Raw genomic sequence first — 16,449 nt, forward strand, 5'->3', positions numbered from 1 at the left:
GGATATAAGAACACTCTCAAAGTCTCTCTGAAAAAACTTTGGTTATCAATTGTACTACATGGAAGACATTAGCACAGCATCATCCTGAATGTCGTGTCCACATCAAAGAAGGTGTGCTATGCTCTATAAGCTAAGCAGCTTCTTAGTAAAATGAAAGAATTGGATTAGATGATTTTTGATGATCCTTCCATTGCTAATATTCATAAATGATATTCAGTGCTTTCAAATTTACAAAGAAATTTAGACCAAAGCATTTGGTCATAACTGCAGGACTGTGAAAATTTAGAGACATCTCCCTCCCAGATCATCATACAGACTATTTGTGCCCAACCTATCACAGAGCAGAGTCTTGTGAGCTTGTGTTGTTATGATCAGCTACATTGACTCTGATATTATGATGTCATTTTGGTCTTCTTTGAGCCCAAGGGACAAACAAGAATGATAATATGAATATGGATTAAATAGATTGTCTAGTTGAGGATTAATTCATATTTGCTGATGTATTATATTAATCAATTTCCATTCTAGAGATTAAAAGGATGCTGGTTACTCTATTTGAGAATAGAGTGATAGTGACTGTTCGGTGATAGTGTCATGCTCATGATGACAAAATAAAGCTCAGAAGATGTATCTCTCTCTATGTAACTCCAAGATGAAGAGGTATTAATGCAAGGTAAGAAGAGCTTTTTGTCATGACAGCTAAATGTAAGATCAGAAATTTCTGGGAAAGACTGGCTTCTTTTCATCACCAAAATATTTATTATTTCTTAATAATTGATATGATTGTTTCATTCTCAAAACATGACTTTTGATAATGTTCTGATGATGAAGCACCAGTTTCTGGGAGAATAGTTTGGAATGTGAAAAACTCACAAAGGTCAGCATTGTAGCCACAAGGACCTCTTTATTTTCTCAAAGGTCCAAGAGCTAATCAAAATGATTTAGCTTTTTGCTGTGACTGAAGAGATGCCATTTAAAGGTTAGAGGTGAGTTGAGAGAGGAGAAGTAAAGGCAAGGTCTGGAGAATTGGGGAAGAATTAGGGAAGGTCCTAGTGGAGAATAAACTTTCATGTGCATTATGTTTATGTCAGCAACTACACATGGAATCACAGGAAGTATGTATGCTAATACCAGATAATGAGGGCATTGGTCACAAAAATTACTTGTTGGGTAAGAATATCTCTAGTGTTGTCTTTTCAAAGGAAGAAAGGGCTTCTTATATGTAAGATCTTTTCTGATTTGGTGATTTGAGCAAGCTTTAGTCATGCTGAAAAGGTAAAACAGTCCCAGGAATGTGTCCTCCTTTTGTATGTGGCAAGGTTGACAATAGTTAGAGTTCACATCAATCCTAATGCTGTATCACATCAATTCGACCTTCTTTTCTGTACTATTATATTTTAAATGAGTAAAAAAAATACAAATATTTGTGCTGGCTTTAAGGTTGATATTATAGAGCATTATTATTTTATTATTATTTATTATTATTATTATAGGGAAAGACTATAGTATAGATCTAATCTTGAACTAGCCTTACAACATAAATTCTTGTACCACTATACACTTCTCAGATTGTTTAAGATGACAGGAAAAGATAATGATAAATGTTGGGAGGAAATGTAGGAAAACTGGGATATTAATAAATTGTTGGTAGAGTTGTAAACTGATCCAACCAATCTGGAGAGCAGTTTGGAACTTTACCCAAAGGACTATCAAATTGTGCATACTCTTTAAACCAGCAATATTGGGCCTGTATCCCAAAGAAAACATAAAAAGGACTCACACATGCAAAAATGTTTATAGCAGCCTTTTTGTAGTGACAAGGAACTGGAAACTGACTGGATGCCCATCAGTTGGGAAATGGATGAATAAGTTATGGAATATGAATATAATGGAATATTAATGTTTATTGAAAGGTTTTCTAATTGTTCTTAATTTTAGTGCTTTTTCTTCTGTTGATTATCTCCAGTTTATCCTGATATAGTTTATTTGTAAATAGTTATTTGCCTGTTGTATCCTATTGCCAAATTTTGAGCCCCTTGAGAACAGGGAGAGCTATCTTTTACTTTCCTTTGTATTTTTAGTACACAGTACAATGTCTGACATATATAAGGCACTTAATAAATATTTACTAACTAAACTGACAGACTGGAAGAGTTGATTTTTCTAAACTTCAATAACCAGACAAAGATATAAATAAGAATGGGAGGCAAAATGAATGAAAAGAAATGGATCTATCTATAGACATATATCTATCTGTATCTAGAAATAGATCTATTTATACTATTCTATCTATCTGACAGAAACAATTATTTCTCTCTTGTTTTTAATGACTAATAATTGAAAGGTCATAAGATTTTTCCTCTTTTCTACTTCATCATTCAAAAATCATCCCCTGTAGGTTATTCAACAGATTTTGAAGTACAGGGCTAATACTAAGAGGAAGATCTCAGATTTGTTCTAAAGGTAAAGTTAGGTCAACTGATAGACCCTGGCCCACTGTATTTACTAAAGTAGGTGTGGGAAAGTATAGATTCTTCTTTTTTGTCAAACAGGTAATATGGATCCAAAGAATTCTCTTTGACTAAAACTGAATGATCCCAGTCACATCCCTCAACCTCTCATTAGAATAAGTCTACCTCTCATAATATTCCTTCTTCTCATTACTTGTTAACCAATCAGAGTTGAATTCCACTCTTGGGAACATCCACTCTTCCAAGGGCATTGAGTGGGTTCCATGAGGGGTATTTAGTTGAAGAAAGGAAGCCAAATGACTGTCCTTTTATGAATAATATGTTAACATTATTAATAAAATGATTAAATATCCAGAAACTGTCAAATTTTTTGTGTCACAGAAAAACATATATTATCTTATTATGTTATCACTATATTGATAACCATTGTTATAGATAGGTAGATAATGAAAGTCTGTGAAGATATAATTAGCAATAATAGAATTAGCTTGCTAAGAAAAAAACTAATTAAGTTACAAATCTGACTAAAGTTTTAACAGCCCTCCTTATCTGAAATAAATATTACACTTGTATCTCTCATTCCTTGATGTCTCATTATGATTTGGAGATAATAGAACAAACACTGTCAGAGCCTATCAAACTGGAAATGTTTTAAAAACAGGCCTAGTAGGGGACAGTTAGATGGTATGGTGGATAGAGCACTGGCCCTCAAGTCAAGAGGATCTGAGTTCAAATCTAGCTTCAGACACTTAATATTTACAAGCTGTGTGCCCCAGGTAAGTCACTTAATCCTAATTGCCTTGTCAAAAAAGAAAAAAAAAAAAAAGAATAGGCTTAGTGATGGAATATGTGCCTGTAGCCTAAAAAATGTAGCTTGAGGTCCAACCACTAAGGCCTACTTATTGTTCCTCATTTCTCATAGCACAATCATCTCCCATGTCTATGCCTTTGCACACATTGTCCTCCTATAACTAGAAAGCATGTCTTCTTCATCTCCACTTGAATGTCAAGTGTCAACCAAAGCCTTGTCCCATTTCACCCTCACCCCACCCCCCCAAGAACACTGGAAGAGAACATTTTTGTTTAGTCAATTTTTAGTCATGTCTGATTTTTTTTTACCCCATTGGAGATTTTTTTGGCAAAGATTTGAGAGATTTGCATTTCTTTCTCCAGCTCATTTTTTTTTTCCCGAGGCAATTGGGGTTAAGTGACTTGCTCAGGGTCATACAGCTAGGAAGTGTTAACTATCTGAGGTCAAATTTGTATACTGCAACTTTGCTAAAGTTGTGGATTATTTCTAATAGCTTTTTAGTTGATTCACTAAATATTCACTAAGCATACCGTCATATCATCTGCAAAGAGTGATAATTTGGTTTCCTTGTTACCTACTCTAATTCCTTTAATCTCTTTTTCTTCTGTTATTGCCAAGGCTAGCATTTCTAATACAAGATTGAATAATATTGGTGAGAGTGGGCAACCTTGTTACACCATGATATTATTGGGAATGATTCTAGTTTATCCCCATTACATATGATGCTTGCTGATGGTTTTAAATAGATGCTACTGACTGTTTTAAGAAAAAATCCATTTATTCCTATACTCTCTAGTGTTTTTATTAGGAATGGGTGTTGGATTTTATCAAATGCTTTCTCTGTATCTATTGAGATAATCATATAGTTTTTATTAATTTGGTTATTAATGTAGTCAATTATGTTAATAGTTTTCCTAATATTGGACCAGCCCTGCATTTCTGGTATAAATCCTACTTGGACTTGGTGTATTATTCTGCGGACAATTTTCTGTAATCTCTTTGCTAATATTTTATTTAAGATTTTTTGCATCAATATTCCTTAGGGAGATTGATCTATAATTTTCTTTCTTTGTTTTTGTTCTACCTGGTTTAGGTATCAGTACCATGTCTGTGTCATAAAAGGAATTTGGTAGGAGTCCTTCATTTCCTATTTTTTCAAATAGTTTATATAGTATTAGAGTTAATTGTTCTTTGAATGCTTGGTAGAATTCACATGTAAATCCATCTGATCCTGGGGATTTTTTCTTAGGGAGCTGATTAATAGCTTATTCTATTTCTTTTTCTAAAATGGGACTATTTAATAATTTATTTCTTCTTCTGTTAATCTGGGCAATCTATATTTTTGCAGGTATTCCTCCATTTCACTTAGGTTGTCAAATTTATTGGCATAAAGTTGGGCAAAGTAATTCCTGATAATTGCTCTAGTTTCATCTTCATTGGTGGATAGTTCTCCCTTTTCATTTTTGAGACTAACAAGTTGATTTTCTTCTTTCTTTTTCTAATCCAATTAACTAAAGGTTTATCTATTTTGATGTTTTTTTCATAAAACCAACTCTTAGTTTTATTTAACCAATGGTTTTGGTTTCTTTTAAAATCTGTTTATATTTTTAAATTTCTTTTATTTGTTTTGGGGGTTTTAATTTTTCTTTTTCATTTTTTAGTTGAAGATTCTTGATTTCTCTTTCTCTATTTTTTTCCTCATTGGAATAAAAATTTCCCCTTTTCCCTTTTCTATCCCACAAATTTGTTATTTTTGTTTTATTCCCAACAATAATTCTTGGTGACATTTTGATTGTCTATATTTTTTTCATATTATTTTTGGATAGTTTTTTTTCAATTTTTTTTGGCCATTTTAATCCCTTTTTAATTATTTTTTTGCACATGGTCTGAAAAAAATCCCTTTTACATTTTGTCTTTTTGTATTTGATTTTGAGGTCTTTATACAATATTAGTGGTTTTTGTTGGTTCCTAAATTCCGGGGAATATATCCTTTCTTTCCCTTTTTCCAAAGATTTATAATTATTTTTCATATTCTGTTTCCTTTTAATTCTTTCTTTTTATTTTGGGTTTTTTTCTAATTTGGGCATTGGGTTCCCCTATTCAATTTTGCTTCTTTTCTTCTCACAATTTTTCCCAAATTTAATCCAACCATTGGGTCTATTTTAAATATTAATTGCTTTATTATCCATGGTACCCTTTAGCAAGATATAGTTTCCTTCTTTATCTCTTTTAGTTAGATCAATTTTTTCCTTTTGCTTGATTTGAGATCAGGATGGTTATCCCTGCTTTTTTTTTTTTTTACTTCATTTGAAGTCTAATAGATTCTGCTCCAGCCTTTTATCTTTACTCTGTATGTATTGCTCTGCTTTAAATGTGTTTTTTATGAACAACATATTGTAGGATTCTGGCTTTTAATCCAGTCTGCTAACCACTTACATTTTATGGGAGAGTTCACCCCATTCACCTTTACAGTTAAAACTACTAATTCTGTATTTCCTGACATCTTATTCACCCCAAATTATACTTTTCTCTTTCCTTTTCCCCTTTCTCTCCATCCCAGTATTTTACTTATGAGCACTACTTACCTCAAGCGTCTTCCCCCTTTAGAAATCCTCCCCCTTTCTTATAGCTTCCCCCTACTATTTCTCTTTCCCTTTTTATTTAGCCTACCCCTTCCCTTTTCCCCTTTCCCCTCCCACTTTTCTATAAGATGAGAGATGTTATGTGTGTGTGTGTGTGTGTGTGTGTGTGTGTATATATATATATATATAAGTAAATGTTTCCTTTGCCTCTTCCTGAGATGTAATTTCCCTCATTTTACCTCCACTTTCCCTTTTTTTTTTCTGTTACAATTTCCTTTCCACCTCTAGTTTCTTTTTTATGTTATACATATACTCTCTATGTATACCCATAACAGAAATACATTCTCAAGAGTTTTTTTTTTCTTTTTACCTTTTTATGCTTTTCTTGAGTTCTATATTTGGAGGTCAAATTTTTGTTTAGTTTTGGTCTTTTCATCAAAAATAAATGGAATTCACCAGTTTCATTGAATGTCTATCTTCTTCCCTGAAAGAAAATGCTCAGTTTAGCAGGGTAATTTATTCTTAGCTCCATTCCAAGTTCCCTTGCCTTTTGGAATATCAGATTCCAGGCCCTTTGATTCTTTAACATGGAAGCTGCTAGGTCCTGAGCAATCTTTATTATGGCTCCTTGATACTTGAATTATTTCTTTCTGGCTGCTTGTAATATTTTCTCTTCGGTCAGATAGTTTTCAAATTTAGTCTTGGGGTTTTAATTTTGGGGTCTCTTTCAGGAGGTGTTCAATGAATTCTTTCAATGGTCATTTTACCTTCTGATTCTATGATATCAGGGCAGTTCTCTTTGATGATTTCTGGAAAGATAGTGCCTGGGCTCTTTTTTTTTTCAATCATGTATTTCAGGGAGTCCAATAATCCTTAGATTGTCTCTCCTTGATCTATTTTCCAGCTTGGTTGTTTTCCCAATTAGGTATTTTACATTTTTTCTATTTTTTTCATTTTTTTTTGCTTTTGCTTGATTGATTCTTGTTGTCTCATTGAGTTATTTATTTCCATTAGTTCCGTTCTAAATTTTAGTGAATTATTTTCTTCATTTACTTTTTTTAACTTTTTGTATTTGTCCAATTGAATTTTTAAATGAGTTGTTTTGTTCTTTGGAATTTTTTTTTTCCCATTTCACAAATACTGTTTTTTAAGGAGTTATTTTCTTTTTCCATTTCACAAATTCTGTTTTTTAAGGAGTTATTTTCTTTTTCCATTTCACAAATTTTGTTTTTTAAGGAGTTATTTTCTTTTTCTGTTTCACAAATTCTGTTTTTCTGAGAGATGCTTTCCCCCCCCCCATTTTATCAAATCTATCTTTTAATGAGTTATATACAGTTTCCAAATCCTCTTGCAAAGTTTAAATTTCTTTCTCCATTTTTCATCTATCTCTCTCTTAAGATCCTTTTACATTTCTTCTAGGAGAGTCTCGTGTGATGGGGCCCAGGTTATATCACATTTTGGGGCTTCATCTGGAGACAATTTGCCTTTAATCTCCTCAGGATTTGACATCTGTTCTTCTCTTTCACCATAGAAGCTATTGTCAGAGTCCTCTTTATTTTTTTTTACTCATTTTGTAAAAAAAAAAAAAAAAAAAAAAACAAAAACAAAAACGTTAAGGTCTGCTGTTAGGGTGGGGAAAGTTTTTCAAGTGGCTGAGGCTGCACTGGGTCACTGATTCACTCTTGGTGTTGGGTGGGCGTGGCCAGGTCCTGTGAGATTCTGGCATTTTGGTATTCACTATTAATTTTTTTTATAAACATAAAATAAATGTTGGAAGCTTTCTAACTTCTCTGCTGATCTACTGGCTTGCAATCAGGGCAGAGTGACCAACACTGCTGTAGATTCCTGTAGAAACATCCCATAGATTCTCTGCCATGTGGAGTCTACACCACCCCACAAGTCAGCAACACTGTGGGACTCTGCACTGTTTGTGCTGGAGTTTGTGTTCACCTATTTTTGTTTGGCTGCCTCTTTCTCATTTCTGATCAGTCTGTTTCCTCTCCATAGATTCTCTGCCATGTGGATACTACACTGCCCTGGGACTCTGTGTTATCTGCAGTAATATTTGTGCTCAGCCTTGTGCTTGGCTGTCTCCCTCCCATTTCCAATTGAAACAGACCTTTTCTGGTAATCTTCAAAATTATCTTCTGCTGATAATTTGTTACACTCCCAATATTTGTGGATTCTGCCAATTCAGAACTAATTCAGAGGCTGGGTTTGCTAATTAGTCTGAGGGTTGTAGAGAAGCTCAGAGAGAAACGTGTCATCTCCTCCATCTTGGCTCTGCCCTCCAAAAGTCTCTCCTCTTTATTTTCTTCTTGATCCTTTTGTTTCTTTCTCTATATGTGTGTATACACACACACACACACACACACACACACATATACATATATATTGTGTGTGTGTCCTTCTGTGTGCATCTTGTTTGTATATAATTTGTTTCATGTTATCTTCCACATTAGAATCTGAACTTTTCAAGGCAAGGACTATCTTTTTTTTTTGTTTCCAAGGTCTACCATATGGTAGGCACTTAATAAATTCTCATTAACTTCCCCATATTGAATTTCTATTTGTTTATTTTTGTTTGTTTCTTTTTATTTTGTTTCTTTTTCTATTTATTTCTTTTGCATACTTTTAAAATGAATGATTAATTAATATTCTTTTGGGGGGTACCATTACTGCTACCTACTAATGCATTCCCTACCTCACAAAAACTATATATATGAATCTTTTATCTACTAGTACATGATGAATTTTTATAAAATTATTTGGTAATTTGCTAAGAATATATTTAATATTATTGTTTATTGGTTGCTAAGTCAATCAAACCTAATTTTCCATATATCTTGTTTAGTTTTATATTTTTCTACTTGTTTATTTTTCTGCTTGATTTATCTAGTTCTCAGAGTTTCCTAGTATTATCATGTAGGAGGTATCATGTAGGAGTTATTATTAATGTCTTTTTGCAATCCTGTAGCATTTTTAAAGAGTTTAGATGCTGCCATTTGGTTTGTTTATAGCATTCCATTTTGTCACTGTTTACAGTGTCTTTAAGCATAATTTTATTATCTTTTGACATTATCAGTTTTTATTATTTTCTCATTTGAAATGATAATCACTTTTTTAGAGTCATCTAAAATTTTTTTTGTTCTTTTTTTTTTGTTTCGTTCACTTTTCACTTTGAATTTGTCAAGATGTTTTAAATGTTTGTTTTTGCATACAGCAAATTGTTGGGTTTTACTTTTTATCCATTCCTCCATTCTTTTAATTTTTCTTGGGGGATTTTATCCATTCCCATGTAATATTATTGTCTTTCACTAAACATACATGTATGCATATAGATATAATAAATACATATTCTCCCTCTTTTAATGAGCACTTAGTCTCTGTAGATTGTTTTGGTTACATTAATCTGAATTAGTCTTTCCCCCTCCCTTCTGGCACCCTTTTATTGTCTTGTCCAACATCTAATACTTTTTTTCTATTTTTATGGTTTTATCCTCCCCTTCTCTTTTGACCTTTTCCTTACCCCACCTCAAATAAAAAGGTAATACAAAATCCTTCCTGTCTCTCCATCTATGTCATCCATTTTTCTACTACAGGGACATTAATTCGTAGTGTCCCTTTACAGGAAATTTTGTTTTCACTACAGTCCTTCTTAGAATGCCTTAGAACAAGAATTTTTCACCTTTTTGTGTCATGGAACATTTTGGCAGTCTGATGAAATTTATGGACTCCTTGGAATTTTTAAATGCATAAGATAAAATACATAAGATTACAAAAGGAACCAGTTGTACTGAAATACATGTAACATTGCAATACAGCTATCAATTTTTTTTTAAAGTTTACAGACTTCGGGTTAAGAACTCTAGATCTAGAACTGATTCCTAAAAAGTTCAGTACACTTCTTTATCTGTTACTTTGCTACTTGTCCCTATTCAACTTTCTTCCACCTATGCCTTTCCCTTGCGGCACCAACTGCTTCCTTACTCCTAGTGGGTGCTAAGACAGCAAGCACCTATGAAGAGAAGCAATTCTACCCAGGTTAGTTTTTGACACTCCTGAATTAATGGTATTTATCTAAATTCACATTTTCAATTCTTTTTAGAGCTTTTGATGTTTCCTGTTTATGTCAACATGGATCATATGATTCTGTATCAATAAATTATATCATAGAACTTCCGACTTGGGAGGCATTCAGAGTCCATTTAGTCCAATGAGTATCTAAATAAGAATTTCTAATATCATAAACCTGATAATTGGTCATCAGTACTTTGCTTAATGACTTCCAATCATTAGTTAAGGTCTCCAGTGAAGGGGAGGGAATCCATCATATCCCAAAGCAACCCATATTGCTTTAGGGTAATTTTAACTTTTAGGAATTTCTTCCTTATTCTGAGACAATTTGCAACCCACAGTTCTTGGTTCTGCCTTCTGGAGCCAAGCAAAAGAAGTCTATTCCCTCTTCCACATATAGCCCTTTATTGGCGAGAAGATTGATGGGTAGTGCAATGTTTCCCAGCTGGAAGGAGGGACTGAAGGGAACTTTTGTTCTTTGCAGAGAGGGAAGGACTCAGTAGTGAGCAAGCCAGGGAAGGATATTATTCTGAAATGAAGACAATCATGAACAACTGGAGTTCTGTCTGGTGTACTGATTCAAATTAGGGGTAAATCTGCTTGCACTGAGTTTGCTGTTTCCCTGAATGTACTGCTTGCCTTGCTGTGATATGGTAAAGAAAGTATTTGGCAGATGAAGGATTTTGTGAAGTGACAGAAGCCAAAAAAACTGGATGGTGAAGAAAAGGACTCGTGAATAAATTTGGGAACATCTTTCTTATGAGTGCACAGTTGACTTGACAGCACAGCATTCATACCAGCCAGAAGCTTTATAATTGTAATTAATGTGAGAAGGCCTTCTCCCAGAAAAGAGAACTTGCTTGAACATCAAACCATTTATATTCTAAAGACCTTTTAGTCCTTAAAGAAGGCAATCCTATGTTAGCACACAATTTAAGTATTGCCAAAGAATTTACCTTATGAGTGGAAAGTATGATGGGATTTCTGCCAGAGTACATATTATATTCAATATCAGATAGTTCATACTAGAAAGAGAAATATGTGAACTACATAGTCAGAAGTCACACCTTTCCTTCTTTCTTTAATAACAATAACATACTTTTTAATTTTTTTTAGAAACAAAAAGGATTTTTGCAAGCAAGTAGATGAGGAAAGTTTTGTTCTATTTTGTAAAAGCAGTTATTAGTTTTCTTTTCTTTTCTTTTTCCCAAGGGACAAAGATTTTTTTTTTATTTTTTATTTTTTTTTTTAGTTATTAGTTTTCAAAATGTTTTAATTACATATGTACTTTTAAAAATAATCTACTCCCACTGTTCCCTCATTAACTCACCCCCCCAAATTCTGAAAAATAAATTTCTCATCATAAACATGCATAAGTCTAGAAAAATAAATTTTCACATTGACTGTGCCTAAAAATATATTTGTCTCTGGATTTTACATTGGCCTCTCTAACAGTAAATGAGCAGCATGATTTATCTTCAATATTCTGGGCTCATAGTTTATTGATTCATTGATTACAATCTTCTCTTGATACTCTTTTCTTTTTAGGTTTTTGCAATACTACTTTCTCTTAGTTTTCTTCCTACCTATCTGACTGTTCCTTCTCAGTCTTCTTTGCTGATTCTTCATTAAAGGCATGCCCACAAATTGTGGGTGCTCCTCAGATCTCTGTCCTAAACCCTCTCTTCTTTTCTCTGTTCCCATGTATTAAATTAATTCTATGCTAATGGGTTTAAAATCTACTTATCCAGCCCTGATCTCTTTCCCAATATCAAGACTGACCTTTCTAATTGATTATTAGACATCTCAAACTCTGAAACTCAACATCTAAGTTTGAACTCCTTTCATTATCTGTTGGAATCCTTACAAAGTGTTAACTCATTAGAGTTGATAGAGACAATAATTATCTAATTTAGCATGGTTCAGTATGATTGATCTGATCTTACTAGGAGATATTTTATGGGCCAGAACTTGAAACAAGGCACTAAGTGGAACTGATAGAAACAATGCTTGTGTTCACACCTTTAGAGAGCTCATATAAGCAAGAAGCTCTTAGGGCCAAAGAGCACTCTGGGAGGAAGCCCACAATACCACTCTTGGAGGAGGAGTTAACCTTTTACACCAAGCATAAAAAGAGCTTCAGTGAGTCAGTCAGAGTTGGTCAATTCGGAACATTGCCAGGAGTTGGAGAGAGGCACTCTGGGACAGACACAGAGTACTCTGGGAGATTGAGAGCCAGAAGCCCTCTCTCGGAGCCAAGTCAGATTCATTCCAACTTTCACCTTGGTGCTGGATGGAGACATTTGGAGTTGAGCTAAAGGCAAAAGACTAGCAACGAGACCTCTCAGAACCAAGGAAAGCTGAGGCCTCTAAGAAAGCTACCCGGCCCAAGGAAGGAGAAAATAAACGTTTGAACTTTTATCAGCTGGCTGCATTTGGAGTGATTATTACTCTGAACAGAAACTAAGACTGCCTCCAGAAAACCTCCCCAAGAAACCTGCTCAGAGAGAACCATTATATTTTAAAGAAGAGAACACAATTATCCCCATTATCTCTCCCCCTTTCTAAACTTATTTTTTTTTGAGGGTACCATCATCTTCCCAGTCATGTAGGCTCACAATCTAGGTGTTATTGTTGATTCTTCATTTTCTCTCAGTCGTCATATCCAATCTCATGTCAGGGTTTATAGATTTTACCTCTATTATTTTCTTACATTCATCCCTTTTTTTCCTCTAACACTACCATAATACTGCTGGAAACCTTCATCATCTTATTCTTGAATGATGCTACTAGCTTTCTGATAGTCTCCCTGCCTCAAATTTCTTCCAACTCTATTCAGTTGTCAAAGTGATCTTCTTAAAGCATAGATCTGACCCCAAACACTCTTGCTGGAATTTAAAACCCTTCATAACTGGTCCCCTATCTCTTCTAATCTTTCTCTCTCTCTCTCTCTCTCTCTCTCTCTCTCTCTCTCTCTATATATATATATATATATATATATATATATATATATATACATATCCATGTACATATGACCTTTCCAGGCTTTATACTTTATACTTATGTATACATATGTTTGTGATTCAGGGGCACTAACTTGCTGACTGTTCCTTGAACAAGAGATTTTCTCCTGCCAGATTCCTGGAATTCTCTCTGGCTATCCACCATACTTGGAATGCTTATCCTTCTAAAGCTACCCCCTGGCTTTCCTAGTGACCTTCAACTAAAATACAGCTAAAAATACAACTACAACAGAAAGTTTTTCCTATCCCTTAATTCTAATGTTTTCCCTCTTGATTATTTAAGATTATCTTGAATGTTGTTTATTTGTAGAGAGTTGTTTGTATGTTGTCTTCTTCCCTTAGATTTTGAGCTTCTAAAGAGCAAAGATAGATGATCTTGTGCTTTTCTTTCTATCCCTAGCACTTAGCACAGTGCCTGGCACATAATAGGTACATAATAAATGTTTATTGACTGATTGATCTGAAATTTAACATCTTTCAAACTGTTTTTCTTTTTTAATTAAAACTTTTTTTATTTTCAAAGTATATGCATAGATAATTTTCAACATTCACCCTTGCAAAACTTTGTGTTCGGAATTTCTTTTTCTCTCTCTATTACTCCGCATCCTCTCTCTTAGAGGGCAAGTAATCCAATATATGTTAAACATGTGCAATTCTTCTATACATATTTCCACAATTATCATGCTGCATAAGAAAAATTAGGAAAAGGAAAAAAATGAGAAAGAAAACAAAATGCAAGCAAACAACAACAAAAAATATGAAAATACTGTATTGTGATCCACACTTAGTCCCCACAGTCCTCTCTCTGGGTACAGATGTCTTTCTTCATCAAAAGTTCATTGAAACTGGCCTGAATCACCTCGCTGTTGAAAACAGCGAGGTAAGCAATCAAATATAGGTTATACATATGCAAACATGTAGAACATTTCCATATTAGTCATTTTGTACAAGAAGAATCAAAGAAAAAAGAATAAAAGAAAGTAAAAAAAATAGACTGTTTTAATCTGTATTCAATCAATATTAGTTCTTTCTCTGGAGGCTTCATCATTAGTCCTTTAGGATTGTCTTGGATTATTGTATTGCTAAGAATAGCTAAATCATTCACAATTCTTCAACAAACAATATCACTATTACTGTGTACAACGTTCCCTTGGTTCTGTTCACTTCACTATACATAAGTTCATTTTAGTCTTTCTAGGTTTTTCTGGAATCATCCTACTTTGTCATTTCTTATAGAACAATAACATTTCATCACAATCATATGCCAAAGCTTGCTTAGCCATTCCCCAACTGATGAACATCCCTTAAATTTCCAATTCTTATCTACTACAAAAGAGAATTATTACAAATATTTTTGCATAAATTTTGTACACATATTTCTTTCCCACCTTCCCAACTCCCATTTTTTGATTTTTTTGAAGCATAGATCAGCAGTTGTTGGATCTAAGGGTATGCACAGTTTTAGAGTCTCTTTGGGCACAGTTCCAAACTGCTCTCTAGAATGGTTGTATCAGTTCATAGCTCCACCAACAGTGCATTAATATGTCAATTTTCCCACATCCCCTCCAATATCCATCATCTCCTCTTTCTCAATAGCTAACTACTGATATTTTTAATATAAGATCTTTTACAATAACAAGTTGTTACAGTGTTGGAATAAATGAACCACACATGGGCTATGAACAAAATGAAAAGAAACAAAGTGGAGTTAAATGTAGACAGCTCACAAGTTTTTCTTAGAGATAAAAATAAAAAAAGATAAGACTTGTTTCACTGGTAATTATAAATATCTCATATCTTATCACATCATATCATAAATATCTCTCATATCTTATAAACGCTAGTACTGTTTTAGCAGCAAATAATAAACACAGTAAAATATCCTATTTTCTACACTCAATCAATGGAACTGAATATGGACTTTATTTTGTTTTCCATCTATCATAATAGGAAGTAAACAAATCATCATGAAAAATAAATCATCACAAAAATAATTGCAGCTTATTTGTCAACATGTGTTATGCAGTATGAAGAAGCAGAAAATTATGATGAATTTGACAAAAGCTTTTAAACTAAAATAACATGTTCAGCAAAACAACATATACATTGTGTAAACAATGGGAGTGAGCACTTACGTGAGCACAAAATGGAGTAAAGAACATTTGAAAAACATTCTGGAAAATATGGCCCGAGATTAAGAAATGAAAGAAACCAAAGTCATGTAGAATAGTCAGAAATCTTAAATCTGCATATTGTAAACAGCTTTTTCAATAAGGCACTAGACATAAATGTACACAGAATATCATATATTTAAACAATCAGAAAATGCTTACCAGTAAAAGAGCCATTTCACAATCCGATGTCTTAATATAGTTAGATCATTGACTGTACAGACTAAAATAGTGGCAGGACCAACAAAATTTTAATAGCTTTAATATTCCATCATGTCTGGGCTAAGAAGCCATCTTAATGCCAATTCTCTTATTGTAGAAGAGAAACTGAGGTCTAGATAATGTAAGTGACTTGACCAAGTACAAATAAATGGCATACAGCAAAGCTGGGAGTCCAACCCAGCTTCTCTGACTTCAAGTCCAATGTTTGTTCAACTACTAAGCTATCCTGGAATCACCAAACCTCAATTTGTGTAATTGGCACACCCTCTCCTCAAACTATGCAAACTTGGAGACACATAACATCTGACTCTCATATCTCATATAAAAAATATCCTTTAATAAATCTCTTTTGCATAAGTATGTTTTATTCATAGGTTTCTTTTTCCATCTCTGATGCAGATGCTTGGAGTACCACATGAATACTCATTTGGAGAAGCATTTACCACCAAAAGAAGGAACTAAAATGAATAGGAAAAAAAAAAAAAAACTGATCACTTCCTCCTCACTTTTAAATTCCCTGATATTTAAGATTCATCATTCCAATTGCTGTAGTGAGTGGCACAATTTTAAAAAGGCAAGTTCAATACAAAATTAGAAGAAAACAGATTATTAAGATTCTTCAAATACTCCTGTTTGCAGATGGCATTGTACTGTCTGAATTAATCCCAAGAATATTACAAGATCTTTTCAATAAAATCTGCAATCACTATTACTCCAGCAATCTATATGGGAAAATAAACAAATAAATCAATGAATAATGTTTTTTTTTCCTCAGATTAAAATGTGTTTTTGGATGAGCAAACATTTATCCTAGAGAGATACTGCAGATGGATAATGAGCTGAGAACAGAGTTAATAGGAGGAAAACAAAGGACTACATTACCATTTTTGGAAATTATGTAGTGTCTTTAATGATCCCAATCTGTTGTTGCCCATTGCAAAATATCTCTTACATCAATATTCTTTAGGTTGCAAATTGAAGAATAATAATCTAGGAGAATTCAAAGTAACAGATAATTCAAAGAGTGATAAAAAGGTGATTAGTAAGAAGGGAACAGTCATCAGTCACCTACAATGGCACCCACTAGGTACC

At 33.5% G+C, this 16,449-nt stretch overlaps 1 protein-coding gene across 1 annotated transcript in view; it reads left to right on the forward strand.

Moving 5' to 3' along the window:
* Positions 1-478: 478 nt before the first annotated feature.
* PREP (prolyl endopeptidase) overlaps positions 479-16,449 on the forward strand; it is a 163,420-nt gene continuing 147,449 nt past the window's right edge. Inside the window, exon 1 of the mRNA XM_031964471.1 lies at positions 479-673. The gene's annotated coding sequence lies outside the window, so the exon portion shown is untranslated. The remainder of the gene's footprint in view (positions 674-16,449) is intronic.

The sequence above is a fragment of the Sarcophilus harrisii genome, chromosome 4 (genome assembly GCF_902635505.1).
Source record: "Sarcophilus harrisii chromosome 4, mSarHar1.11, whole genome shotgun sequence".
Lineage (NCBI taxonomy): Eukaryota > Metazoa > Chordata > Mammalia > Dasyuromorphia > Dasyuridae > Sarcophilus > Sarcophilus harrisii.